This window comes from Palaemon carinicauda, unplaced genomic scaffold (genome assembly GCF_036898095.1).
Source record: "Palaemon carinicauda isolate YSFRI2023 unplaced genomic scaffold, ASM3689809v2 scaffold20, whole genome shotgun sequence".
NCBI lineage: Eukaryota > Metazoa > Arthropoda > Malacostraca > Decapoda > Palaemonidae > Palaemon > Palaemon carinicauda.
In genome coordinates, this window is record NW_027169590.1 from 85,546 (window position 1) to 99,907 (window position 14,362).

Below are 14,362 nucleotides of genomic sequence, written 5' to 3' on the forward strand. Positions count from 1 at the left end.
CAACCATTGCCTGGCTCTCCTGGTCTTACTTGATTGAGAGGCAACTTGGACACTGATCATATGTATATATGGCCATTATCTACGAAACTGTCCTGTCCCTTGCCTCTGCCATTCATAAGCAACTTTTAAAAGGCATTTCAAATACAGGGGATACTTAAAGCTCTTGCAGAGAACAATCAAGGAATTTGAAGGCGGTCAGCAGGTAGAACAAGAAGCCACATGACAGAAACAAAGAGGAAGATTTGGTAAGCTTATGGAATGAATGTTAAAACCAATAAATAAAGACAAAAAACTTGAATTGAAGGAAGCTACCTAAACAAATTGGAAAAATGAAGAAGACATATGATAACTATGAATTAATGGATACGGACTTTGCAAGAAGAAGTAATAGAGAAGGACATCTCAGAAGATGCAAATTGGAAAAGCAACAGCAATGACACTTCATTTGCAAGAACCTTTAAACCTTCAAACTGGATGTCTTGTTACAAAGATGATGGACATCCACCCATTGACGTTAGCTTTTATGCATGTAGATAAAGCCTAACCTAAGGTTCAAGCACAATGTATGTTACTGAATCAAGAGATTTTTCTCACCTTTTTATTAATGTTCAGAAGTCGTTCTTCTTGGCACGTAATTCTCACGCACCTAAGAGTGTTGCTTGGCACACCTTGTACTCGAGCCTATTCGAGAAAAGTTCTTCTTCGCTCGAGGGACTACTACACTTTTAAGTTCAGTGGATACAATCCACTTGGTGACAGTAAGAGTTCTTTGGCTTGACGGTACACTCAGGCACTATATCTATCTGAAATGATACAAACAGTCCTTTAAAAAACAATGTACCAAGTATATGACCTTGTTTTCCTTACACCTAAAACCTAAACAACAACTTTTATCACAAGAATGAGAACAGACAGCACTGTATATACAATGGATTATGATATATGCATAAATATATATATATATATATATATATATATATATATATATATATATATATATATATATATGTGTGTGTGTGTGTGTGTGTTTATATGAATAATGTATACACACACAAATTATACATACTGTGTGTATATACATATATGTGGTGTATGTATACATAGTTTTTGTATTATATACTGTAGTGTAAACACATACATATACATAATTATAGATTATACAGGCACATTATATATATATATATATATATATATATATATATATATATATATATATATGTGTGTGTATATCTATATATATATGTGTGTGTGTGTCTGTAAACAAACAAAATAGGAATAAAATATATAATAGATTAGGACATCAAATAAAATTCTAATTAAGAATTTTGTCTACTTCGCTAGTTGTATAACGTCATTGCCATTTTAAAAATGTTAAGAATCTTCTACCACAAAGTAATATATGCCAAAGTTAAAATAAAAAAAGAATATATATATATATATATATATATATATATATATATATATATATATATATATATATATATATAAAGTATGATTTCAAACAATTTTAAAACAGAACGCTCAGGAAGTACGCTATCAGCTGATATAGACCACAATCGTACATACAGAATGTACACGCGCACACCTACATAAGCGTACACACTACCACCATCGTACGTAAAGAATGTACACGCGCACACCTACATAAGCGTACACACTACCACCATCGTACGTACAGAATGTACACGCGCACACCTACATAAGCGTACACACTACCACCATCGTACGTAAAGAATGTACACGCACACACCTACATAAGCGTACACACTACCACCATCGTACGTACAGAATGTACACGCGCACACCTACATAAGCGTACACACTACCACCATCGTACGTACAGAATGTACACGCGCACACCTACATAAGCGTACACACTACCACCATCGTACGTACAGAATGTACACGCGCACACCTACATAAGCGTACACACTACCACCACCGTACATACAGAATGTACACGCGCACACCTACATAAGCGTACACACTACCACCACCGTACATACAGAATGTAAACGCGCACACCTACATAAGTGTGCACACTACTACCATCGTACGTACAGAATGTACACGCGCACACCTACATAAGCGTAAACACTACCACCATCGTACGTACAGAATGTACACGCGCACACCTACATAAGCGTAAACACTACCACCATGTACATACAGAATGTACACGCGTACACCTACATAAGCGTACACACTACCACCATCGTACGTACAGAATGTACACACTACCACCATGTACATACAAAATGTACACACGCACACCTACAAAAGCGTACACAATACCACCATCGTACGTACAGAATGTACGCGCGCACACCTACATAAGCGTACACACTACCACCATGTACATACAGAATGTACACGCGCACACCTACATAAGCGTACACACTACCACCATCATACGTACAGAATGTACACGCGCACACCTACATAAGCGTACACACTATCACCATCGTACGTACAGAATGTGCACGCGCACACCTACATAAGCGTACACACTACCACCATGTACATACAGAATGTACACGCGTACACCTACATAAGCCTACACACTACCACCATGTACATACAGAATGTACACGCGCACACCTACATAAGCGTACACACTACCACCATCGTACGTACAGAATGTACACGCGCACACCTACATAAGCGTACACACTACCACCACCGTACGTACAGAATGTGCACGCGCACACCTACATAAGCGTACATACTACCACCATCGTACGTACAGAATGTGCACGCGCACACCTACATAAGCATACACACTACCACCATGTACATACAGAATGTACACGCGCACACCTACATAAGCGTACACACTACCACCATCGTATGTACAGAATGTACACGCGTACACACTACCACCATCGTACGTACAGAATCTACACGCGCACAGCTACATAAGCGTACACACTACCACCATGTACATACAGAATGTACACGCGCACACATACATAAGCGTACACACTACCACCATGTACATACAGAATGTACACGCGCACACCTACATTAGCGTACACACTACCACCATCGTATGTACAGAATGTACACGCGCACACCTACATAAGCGTACACACTACCACCATAGTACGTACAGAATGTGCACGCGCACACCTACATAAGCGTACACACTACCACCATCGAACGGAAAGAATGTGCACGCGCACACCTACATAAGCGTACACACTACCACCATCGTACGTACAGAATGTACACGCGCACACCTACATAAGCGTACACACTACCACCATCGTACGTACAGAATGTACACGCGCACACCTACATAAGCGTACAAACTACCACCATCGTACGTACAGAATGTACACGCGCACACCTACATAAGCGTACACACTACCATCATCGTACGTACAGAATGTACACGCGCACACCTACATAAGCGTACACACTACCACCATCGTACGTACAGAATGTACACGCGCACACCTACATAAGCGTACACACTACCACCATCGTACGTACAGAATGTACACGCGCACACCTACATAAGCGTACACACTACCACCATGTACATACAGAATGTACACGCGCACACCTATATAAGCGTACACACTACCACCATCGTACGTACAGAATGTACACACTACCACCATGTACATACAGAATGTACACACTACCACCATGTATACGTGCACACCTACATAAGCGTACACACTACCACCATCGTACGTACAGAATGTGCACGCGCACACCTACATAAGCGTACACACTACCACCATCGTACGTACAGAATGTACACGCGCACACCTACATAAGCGTACACACTACCACCATCGTACATACAGAATGTACACGCGCACACCTACATAAGCGTACACACTACCACCATCGTACGTACAGAATGTGCACGCGCACACCTACATAAGCGTACACACTACCACCATCGTACGTACAGAATGTGCACGCGCTCACCTACATAAGCGTACACACTACCACCATGTACATAGAGAATGTACACGCGCACACCTACATAAGCGTACACACTACCACCATCGTACGTACAGAATGTGCACGCGCACACCTACATAAGCGTCCACACTACCACCATCGTACGTACAGAATGTGCACGCGCACACCTACATAAGCGTCCACACTACCACCATCGTACGTACAGAATGTGCACGCGCACACCTACATAAGCGTCCACACTACCACCATCGTACGTACAGAATGTGCACGCGCACACCTACATAAGCGTACACACTACCACCATCGTACGTACAGAATGTGCACGCGCACACCTACATAAGCGTACACACTACCACCATCGTACGTACAGAATGTGCACGCGCACACCTACATAAGCGTACACACTACCACCATGTACATACAGAATGTACACGCGCACACCTACATAAGAGTACACACACACACACATGGTTGCGCAGTCATAGCCGGGAGGGAGAGACTACACGGGTATATGGATTCCCTTTATCAGCTGAGAGAGAGAGAGAGAGAGAGAGAGAGAGAGAGAGAGAGAGAGAGAGAGAGAGAGAGAGAGAGAGAGAGAGAGAGAGAGAGAGAGAGACCCGTTATTCAAGCTCATGTTTTCAAGGTCATGAATTGACAGTTCAAAAGGTTATCCCGTTACTTTCCTTTTATACTTTGCTTTTTAAGTTTGTTTTATTTCAGGCATCCTGCAACTGAGGGACAAAACCACAGTTCCATTGAGTAGTAACCCACGAGAGATTGGATAGCAATATGGAATAATGGAGGCTTAAATGTTTGTAAAGACCAAAGTGCAAAGACAACTCAATACTTTTACTTCAAGCAAATAAAATTAAAGTTTTAAATGCCATTCATGAATGGCAGAGGGAGGGGACAGTGATTCTGCGCCCAAGCTAGAACCAAGGAGGGCCAGACAATGGTTGCCGATGACTCAGCCGGTAGATCTATAGGCACCCCCTAATCAATACCTCACAAGGATAGTGAGGTCATAGCGACCAAAGGAGCTAACGAGTTTCAGCGGGACTCGAACTCCAGTCTGGCGATCACCAATCAGGGACGTTACCATATAGGTCACCATGAGAGTGTAAACACTACTTGGTTGTTTTCAATTCCGCTCCAGTTAATCTATTAACGACTGAGGTCATTCTCGTATCAGTAACCACAGGCATCATGGGGACAACTGCTGTACTTCGGAGTTTCACATCGGACGAGGTCTCAGGTAGTTTACGTATAAGCAGTCACGCCCAATCTTGTCTAATCATTCAGCTATCAATAGATCACAGGTCATAAGCAATATAAAAGTCCTTCTTAGTAAGCATTCTTGACCCAAGTTCCTAAACCTAAAATCCGCAGATACGCAAACGCCTTTCATTGGCATATGCTGAAGCACATTTAGCTTTACCCTGTGCTGTAGCATATAAGGGTATGTTCATGGAAATGGGGATAGATGAAGACCTAGATGTGACAGGAGTTAAGAAGAACAATTACAAGACTGACAACCATAAAGGGAAGAGCCGACGTAAAACCTTTTAAGAAGATATTGACGTAGAACGATTAATAGACATGGCAGGATGCATACTACGATATAAATCCTACCTTGGAAAAGCAGAAAGTGACAAGGCTAATTGTCTCAGATTGTAAAAACAAATTTGAAACTGTACAAATAAGTTAGTTTAACAGTACACAGGGTCAGTTAGTTAACAGGTCAGGCCATCAAGGTTAGACACAGTGCCTTCAAAATGAGGTCTCTTATCTAAGGCAAGGGTAAGCCACTAGTACTTTACCATTAGGTTTACAGTCAAAACACATAAATGTAGTTTATAGGGTGTTTCCATAAAAAGCAAGAGAATTATCACTGGTAAAAGACATGAGCATCCCTCAGTCATGACGAAGCAAGTGAATCTTAGACAGATGATTGCAAGGCTCCCTTATCAACCCAGAGTACTAGGACCTCTGATAAAGACTCTAAAAGCCCCAAGTTCCCAGAGGAAAAGCATAAAAGATTATATTGTACAGTACTTCTGTTGTACAACATGAGCTGTGTGGCTTAACTTAGATTCAATGCTTGCATGAAGCTAAAACAATCATACTACCTATCAACTGTGCCTTCTATAAAGCTTAGATAGACCTTAATGCAGTCTACATTATAGTTCCTGTATTTGTAAATGCATTCATGTACTGTACATATACAGTAATCAACAGCACTACCTAGCTCTTCCTAACAAATGTTGTCTTAAGATATCACGGAAAGGATTCTAACCTTTCTCTGAACAGAACAGATGTACGTTTACATTACTTTACCATAAAGAAAGTGTAAAAACAATGTATAAAGGTGTTGCATTAGTTTCTAAAACTCATTGTGCCGCTACCAGGTAGATCATCCCATATTCGTGTTGCTACCTAACCCGAAGGTATGGAGAATACTAGTTGTTAACCATTAAAGCTTCAGGAACTATTGGAGCCGACACTTGGAGGTGGCTGTGCAGGATAACTTCGTCAACTAAGGAAGTCTGTCTAGATGCTGAAGAGATTTCCCTGTAGGATGGCAGAACGGAGCTATCGCCGAAACCTGTCCGTTCAGTAGACGAGTGCCGATAGAAACATTGGGGGAGTGGTATCCAAAAAGAAGCAATGGGCTTTGAATTGATCACTACTTTTCCCAAAAATGCTACGGAGAAAGGCTCATGTAGAACAGAGAACAGATCCAAGGTTACATGTCCGTCAGGTCTATGGTAATGGAGTGGTCTTAATTCTTATGATGGGCTATACTCCATTAGTCGTGCCTGTCTTCAATGGTGTTTGGGGAACCATGCACACACATCAATGAATGATATCCAGTTCTCCGTCAAATACACCATTCGTAAGAGTAAACAGTATCAGTCCGTAAACCTTCTCAGCAGGCATAGTGTAACCTACAGACAAAGTTACAACAAAAGGCTCACAGCAATTTCTATTGCTTTCATCATGTCCCTCAATGATTTCCTAAAAATGTTAGACGAGGTTCACCTGGCTTAGACATCAGCGAGACTGCTTGAGTCTCGCTGGCTTCAAACGGGAAAAGTGTCTGCCTTTGGCCGTATTTCTTCCAGGAAACAGAAAACTGTGTGTTTTACAATACCAGGGAGATGTTCCACATGCAATTACTTGTCAATAAAGGCGCATGTAAATTGTTCGTCCCAGCCATCCCGAACAAACGAATAAAACCAGGTCCCAAAACCTTCCAAGTGTCTACTGCAAACAGCACCCCAAATAGGATTTATGGAACCTGCAAAAGTAACGTTCAATGGCAAATGATTCAGACATTAATCTCTGCAGACGTCACTGTCGGACACGCTACTTGGAACAGATTTCCTGAGGCCACACGATATGTCGGTAGATAAATACTGTAAACACAGCCTTATTTCAAAGACATACACCTATAGTCCCCATCACTCCAAGGGCTATAGCAAGTTTTGCGCTAGACCTGAAATCTCTAAGCTACATTAGTAGAAAATACAATTATGACAGGGGAAGGGGTGGAGGAGGTAATCCCTTACATCAATGTATTACAAAAAAAAAAAAAAAAAAAAAAAAAAAAAAAAACAGCCCAAAATCCTATATAACTTCTGCAGCCTGCGATTACATAAGAGGAGGAATGTATGGGAGCCGTTGGCCAACCGTATCCCTTGGCCATCACTGTACAGTACTGTACTGTTTAGTACATGCATAAAAAGCACCATATTTATAATTGTGCTTCTGATAACCAACATCAACAAAGTTAATCATGGCCCAAAAAAACAAAGAATTATTCTGCAAAGTGATTGTATTATAACTTTATATGCAAACGGAAAATGAACAGTTACCGAGAAAAGCAGCAAATATAAAAGTGAATATATCAGTGAGGGGCCGAACCCCCTTCTTGTCTTGCTCTGATAAGCTATGCTCCGAAGAAATAAATGCCAGCATCAACGAGTCTCATACTCGCTTTTGGAATCCCCTGGGAAGTGACCATTCAGGAGAGGGGCATTGAAGTCATTGGCGTGATGGGCGACCATCGGCTGAAAGAGGTGGAAGCAAACTATCCATACCCTCAGCTTGCTGAGAAAGCTGAGGCTGAGGGCAGGCATAGAAAGCAAAAGGTTGCAAAACTTGGCCGCAGCAAGTTTCTGACTTCACCCCGAAGGGATCCCCTGACGGGAAACCCTGAGGGGTACCAGTCAGTAACTGCTCTCATTTAACTAACGGTGTAGCAAGAACGAGAAAAGCAAAAGGAGCTGAGACTACTGTACTGTGGGCACTACGGGCAGAGACATGGGAGGTTCCTTAGACCTACAACCTTCGGAAACTCTAAGAAGGAAACCAAAGTCTTCCCCTGGGAAGGCACGTATTCGCGCCCGATGTGTCCCTGTCCGCAGAGCCTCAACAAGCCGTTCCTTAGAGGATGAACCTGAAACACCCAAAGGAAGGCAACAGCTGCCGCAAAACGTCAAGAGTCTCCCCTACCTTTATGGTCATTATGAAAAATGGGTTGCATACATTTGGTCACACCTCTCCCCCTCGGAGGATGGAGAAACTTCTAAACAAAACCTATTTGTAAGTAAAGTTGCTAGATCACGTGGCTCCACTACATCTAGCGTAAGATCCAACACATAACGAAGCAACTGCTGTACCCCAAGGAAGGGGACAAAAGAAAAGGTAAAAGACCCAGTCAATTATCTTTTACTCTAAACTTACATTGCCATCGCTATCTCATACGATACGTTTCTTGTCCCACGAAGGAGCTAGGTTTGCTACACGATCTGTTTATGAACTACCACTAGGCAAAGGATACAGTACTAGCATCCTGGGACCTGTAGGTTTATCTCATAGGTAAGGAGCAGAGACGGTTCTGTCCTTAACCATCTCTAGCCTTCAAGAATTGTGCCCCAGACAGGTTCTACCCGAGAGCTGGTATAGATCCGATATGTCCAATTTTGTGAGCTCAAACCCGGGATGACTGATTTGATTCCTTGCCAGATGGAGGAGCATGTTTGAATATAATCCAAAGACAGAAATAAACAGCGTTCCTATTACTTGGTCTCCTCGCTAGTCAGAGAAGCACTTCTGTATGTCCCATGAAGCCAGACAGAAACAGCACCACAAACAGGATTTATAGAACCTACAAAAGTAAGTGTTCACTGGCAAATGATTAAGAGATATTAATCACGGCAGTCATCAGCGTCAGTCCCGCTACTTGGAACAGATTTCCTGAGGGCCCACGATATGCCAGTAGATGAATACTGTACAGTCAGTTATTCACGCACGCACCCGTATAGATCACTCCAAGGGCTGTAGCAAGTTATGCGCTAGACCTGAAATCTCTTCCTTACATTAGTAGAAAATACAATTATGACAAGGGAAGGGATGGAGGAGGTAATCCCTTACATCAATGTAATACAAAAACTGAAAAAAAAAAGCCCAAAATCCTATATAACCTCTGCAGCCTGCGATTACATAAGAGGAGGAATGTATGAGAGCCATTGGCCAACCGTATTCCTTGGCCATCACTGTACAGTACTGTACTGTTTAGTACACGCATAAAAAGCAGTATATTTATAATTGTGCTTCTGATAACCAACATCATCAACAGAGTTAATCATGGCCAAAAAAAACAACGTCTGCAGCCTGCGACCCCATAAAGAGGATAAATGTATGGGAGCCATTGGAAAATCGCATCCCTTGCCCTTTACTCGCCCTTTTGTAGGGAGGAAATGAACGTAAGACGCAGTTTTTTATCTGTAACTACAGAACTAATAAACTGCACTTTGACCATTTCAAAAGAAAACTATGCAGGGTCAGTTCAATACAGTACTACACAAAAAGAAGTAGTGAACAGTACTGTATATACTTTGAGATGAATAACACAAAGCCCTCTTGAGTAAAGACAAAGGTATGAGAGAAGCAATCCCAGACAAACAAAGCCTGTCTAAAATTATCAGAATACTCAGTGCTAAGACATTCATCTACTTGATGATACTCTTCATACATCTCAGCTTGAATAATCCTTAAGAAAGCAGAAGATTTACTAATCACAGATGCTGAAGGTGGGACATCCATCTCTAGAAACTGTAAGACGTAGCAACCAGAGGTGAACGAGCATCAGGAATTATACGCATGAACAGCTAAAGGAGTGGGAAGGAAGCATAAACATTGGGCTCGGCAGTAGTCGAAGTGGGTTATGTGAGCGTAGTTGCAGGAACAGAGGACCAGAAACCGTTGACATAGCAGTGTAGTGAAAACCGCAGATGCTTCAGATGCCACAAAGAAATCAGAGCAAAGGTTACAACCACAGTCGAAGGTGGGTAAGCCGCAAGCAAAACAAAAACCGCAGACATAGGAAGCCGAGGTGAATCACCGGGCACACGTAGACAAAACACTCAAATGATGCTGAACGTCCCTTGCCTCAAATAGAGATGGACTTGTGCTGCACCAAAAACTATGCCTCCATAAAATGCACATATCTGTAGCAGGCAGAAGACAGGTTTAAATGTTTAAAGGCTGTCATAAATGGCAGAGGCAAGGGACAGTGGCATTGCCCTGATTAGCAAAAAATGCCCTAGGGACACTACAAGAAACTATCGTGCTTGAGGGGGACGCAAACCCCAGTCTGGTAAATCACCAGGCATGGACGTTTCCATACCACCAAGAAGAATGAAGACTTACAGGGATGGAGGTTGAAACATGATCAACTTGGTTAGAAAGCAATTTGAAGTTGAATACCATTTCTATAATAATAGTAGCCAATAACTTTTCCATAGGGGTGTTAACAAAGCTTCTCCTCCCCTTGCCATCAAAAGTACATAGGATACACTTTTCCCATGCGCTGCACCCTTACAGGAACTTAGCGACCGTGTCTCTGCTTAGACGTTCATCACAAGAATTATACCCACTCAATTATCGTATGTCAAACGTCACCACACATAAGTGCTGTACTGGAAACTGTAGGGTTAGCTATAAAGTACACACTTCAAGCCAATATACCACCAGCCCCCATAAAAAATTCAATGAGAAAATTGTTATGGCACCTTATGTTTACTATTACAAAACAGACATTAAGTTAGGTAGTGCGTATCGGAACCAATCAATAATTCACACTGATCGCCCAATCCAAAGAAGAAAGTTTTTGTCCTGTAACTATGCTGTGCTACACAAAACTATGGTTAAACTTATCCTTAATCTATTCTAAATTACCACACAGTAAATGATATACAATAGTTGTGTTGTGCAAGAAATAAAGTACTGTACAGTACTGTACTGTTTAGTACACGCATAAAAAGCAGTATAGTATATTTATAATTGTGCGTCTGATAACCGTCATCATCAACAAAGTTAATCATGGCCAAAATAACAAAGAATTACTCTGCACACCGATTGTATTATAACTTTAAATGCGAACGGAGAATGAACAATTACTGAGAAAAGCAGCAAATATAGAAGTCGATATATCAGTGAGGGGCCGAACCCCCTTCTTGTCTCGCTCTGATAAGATATGCTCCGAAAAGATAAATGCCAGCATCAGCGAGTCTTATACTCGCTTGTGGAATCCCCTATGAAGTGACCGCCAAAGGAGGGAGGAGCAGCAGGGACAAGAAGAGCAAAGTTACAACAGGCCAAGATAAACGAACAAGCACTAGTCGTCGAAACACTCGTGCGATAAATATAATCAGATGGACTTCTATAAAAGTAGGCGATGGATTGGATTGGATTTATGAATTTAGGAAATATATGATGGGGGCTAGTGCCTGCACGCCCATTCACTGCCCAAGTGCAACTAGGGGAGAACACCAAAACAGTTACACTACGAAGTAGAAGTTAAATAAGCTGAACAGTAAGATGGAAGGAAGAAGGAACAGAGGTATATTAGCTGGCTATAAAGCAAGCGCAGTTAGGAGCCGAAGGTAACTGCAAAGACAGTCTATTACAAAAATACCTTGCTTGACGGTACATTCGCGCTCAAAATTCTATCTTGTTTCTCTTCCTCTTGCTTTGTTAGTTTTTATAGTTTATACAGGGAAATATTTATTTTAATGTTACTGTTCTTAAAATACTTTATTTTTCCTTGTTTCCTTTCCTCACTGGGCTACTTTCGCTGTTTGAGCCCCTGGGCTCATAGTATCCTGCTTTTCAAACTAGGGTTGTACCTTGGCAAGATATAATAATGATAATAATACGAATAATATAGAGTACCACATGACATGCAATGAGACCACTAACCTCTCTATGGAGCAGTCACTAATAATGTGTTGTCTTAAGACATGACCAATATGGTGAATTCTAAAGAAAAATAAGGCCATATCAAGACAGCAATTGGACATAGTGGTCAAATAGACGTACTGATAGGCTATCATACAATAATAACTCAAACAGATGATGAGAAGAAATTGATATTTCAAACATGGATTCCCGTTGCGTCAATAATAAACAAACAAGGGGGTTATGTACAATAGCGGCCACCTATTACTACAACTTGCTAAGCTACAATCTTAGTTGGAAAAGCAGGATGCTACAAGCCCAGGGGCTCCAACAAGGCCCAGTGAGGAAGGAAACTAGGAAATAAGTGTGTTATTAACACTTAAAATATATTTTAATAACAGTAACAACATTAAAATAAATATTTCATATATAAACTATAAAAACTTTAACGAAAGAAGGGAAACAAGACAGAACAGCGTGCCCGAGTGTACCCTCAAGCAAGAGAACTCTAACCCAAGACAGTGGGAGGTCATGGTACAGAACCTATGGCACTACCCAAGACTAGAGAACAATGGTTTGATTTATGAGAGTCCTTTTTCTAGAGGAGCTGCCTACCTTAGTTATAATGACGGACTACCAAGAATACGGCAGTGTAAAGGGAGGTCGCAGGGGGACGTTAGCCACCCCACCCTCCCCGTTAGGTAAGTAGGTAAGGACACGGCTTGTAAGTTAGGTTTAAGATAATTCACTATGCAATCAGGAGGAACTGGCCGCTGTTATACAAAGGCCCCAAAACAAGTATGTAACACATCTAATGAAATTTCTACAATGGAATTGGTGACCATTCAATGATTATGTAAAAAGGCAAAAGCTCAAATCATTCTCGCAATCTTATAAATGAACCATTCAGCTAACAATCCTACCTAACCTATCCCCTTCTAAGAGGCCCAGTTTTACCTAACCTTTAGTGCTGCACCAAAAACTATGCCTCCATAAATTGCACATATCTGTAGCAGGCAGAAGACAGGTTTAAATGTTTAAAGGCTGTCATAAATGGTAGAGGCAAGGGACAGTGGCATTGACCTGATTAGCAAAAAATGGTTCTAGGACATTTGCGTACTGGACGTTTGTGTCCCGGACAATTGCGACACCGGACAATTGCGACCCCGGACAATTGCATCCTCGGACAATTGCGTCCCGGATATTAGCGTACCTTTAAGTGTGTTTTACTGATTCTATAAAGCTTTTTATCTTTACCTTCACTCTATACTTTTACACAGTAATTTTATTTATACCTTTATCCACCCTGAATATGCATATGTTTTAATGGCATCAAATAATTTAGATTCTTGCTTCATACTTTGACAATAATTATACCTTTAGCCATACTCGACACGAAAGGTCATATATATAGACATCAATACTTCATTTGCACGTTTTATTATCTTTAAAAACTTTATGAAATGGAAAACCTTTAAATAAATTAATACACTATAAATTTTCTATAAGACTAAAAAGTTTAAGTTATATTTCCTTAATAATGACTTACGTTGGCTACTTTTAAGTTCATACCTAAAAGGTAAGCCCACTCCAACAACTGAGGTTGAACTGCCGTAAATAAAAATTCTCTTCTGCTTCTAGAGAACTCAGGAATTGTTTTCTAAAAGTCTATGTAAATACAAAAGAAAAATCATAGATAAGTACAGTAATTCTGAGTTCTGTACCTCAGTGGTTCTATGACATATATCTTATTTACACTAATTAGTAGTTCTGTAATCGAGTGATAACATGCATACAGACATACATATATACATGCGTACAGATATACTATAGACAGAGTTACTTTCGTTTCTCTTAACAAATATTACCTAGTCACTAAAAACAAGTACAGGTACGCAAATTGCCGGGACGCAATTGTCTGGGGATGCAATTGTCTGGGGACGCAATTGTCCGGGGACGCAATTGTCCGGGGACGCAATTGTCCGGGGACGCAATTGTCCAGGGACGCAATTGTCCGGGGACGCAATTGTCTGGGGACACAATTGTCCGGGGACGCAATTGTCCTACCACCGCAAAAAATGCCCTAGAGACTAACGATATATACATATGATCAGTGCCCAAGCACCCTATCTCTATGCAACCCAGCACCAGGGAGGACCAGGCAATG

General features: G+C 41.3%; 1 long non-coding RNA gene across 1 annotated transcript in view; it reads right to left on the reverse strand.

The window, feature by feature from the left end:
- Nucleotides 1-721: 721 nt before the first annotated feature.
- Nucleotides 722-14,362, reverse strand: part of LOC137635941 (uncharacterized) — a 31,614-nt gene continuing 17,973 nt past the window's right edge. The window contains exon 3 of the long non-coding RNA XR_011042827.1: nucleotides 722-803. This is a non-coding gene — a long non-coding RNA (uncharacterized lncRNA). The remainder of the gene's footprint in view (nucleotides 804-14,362) is intronic.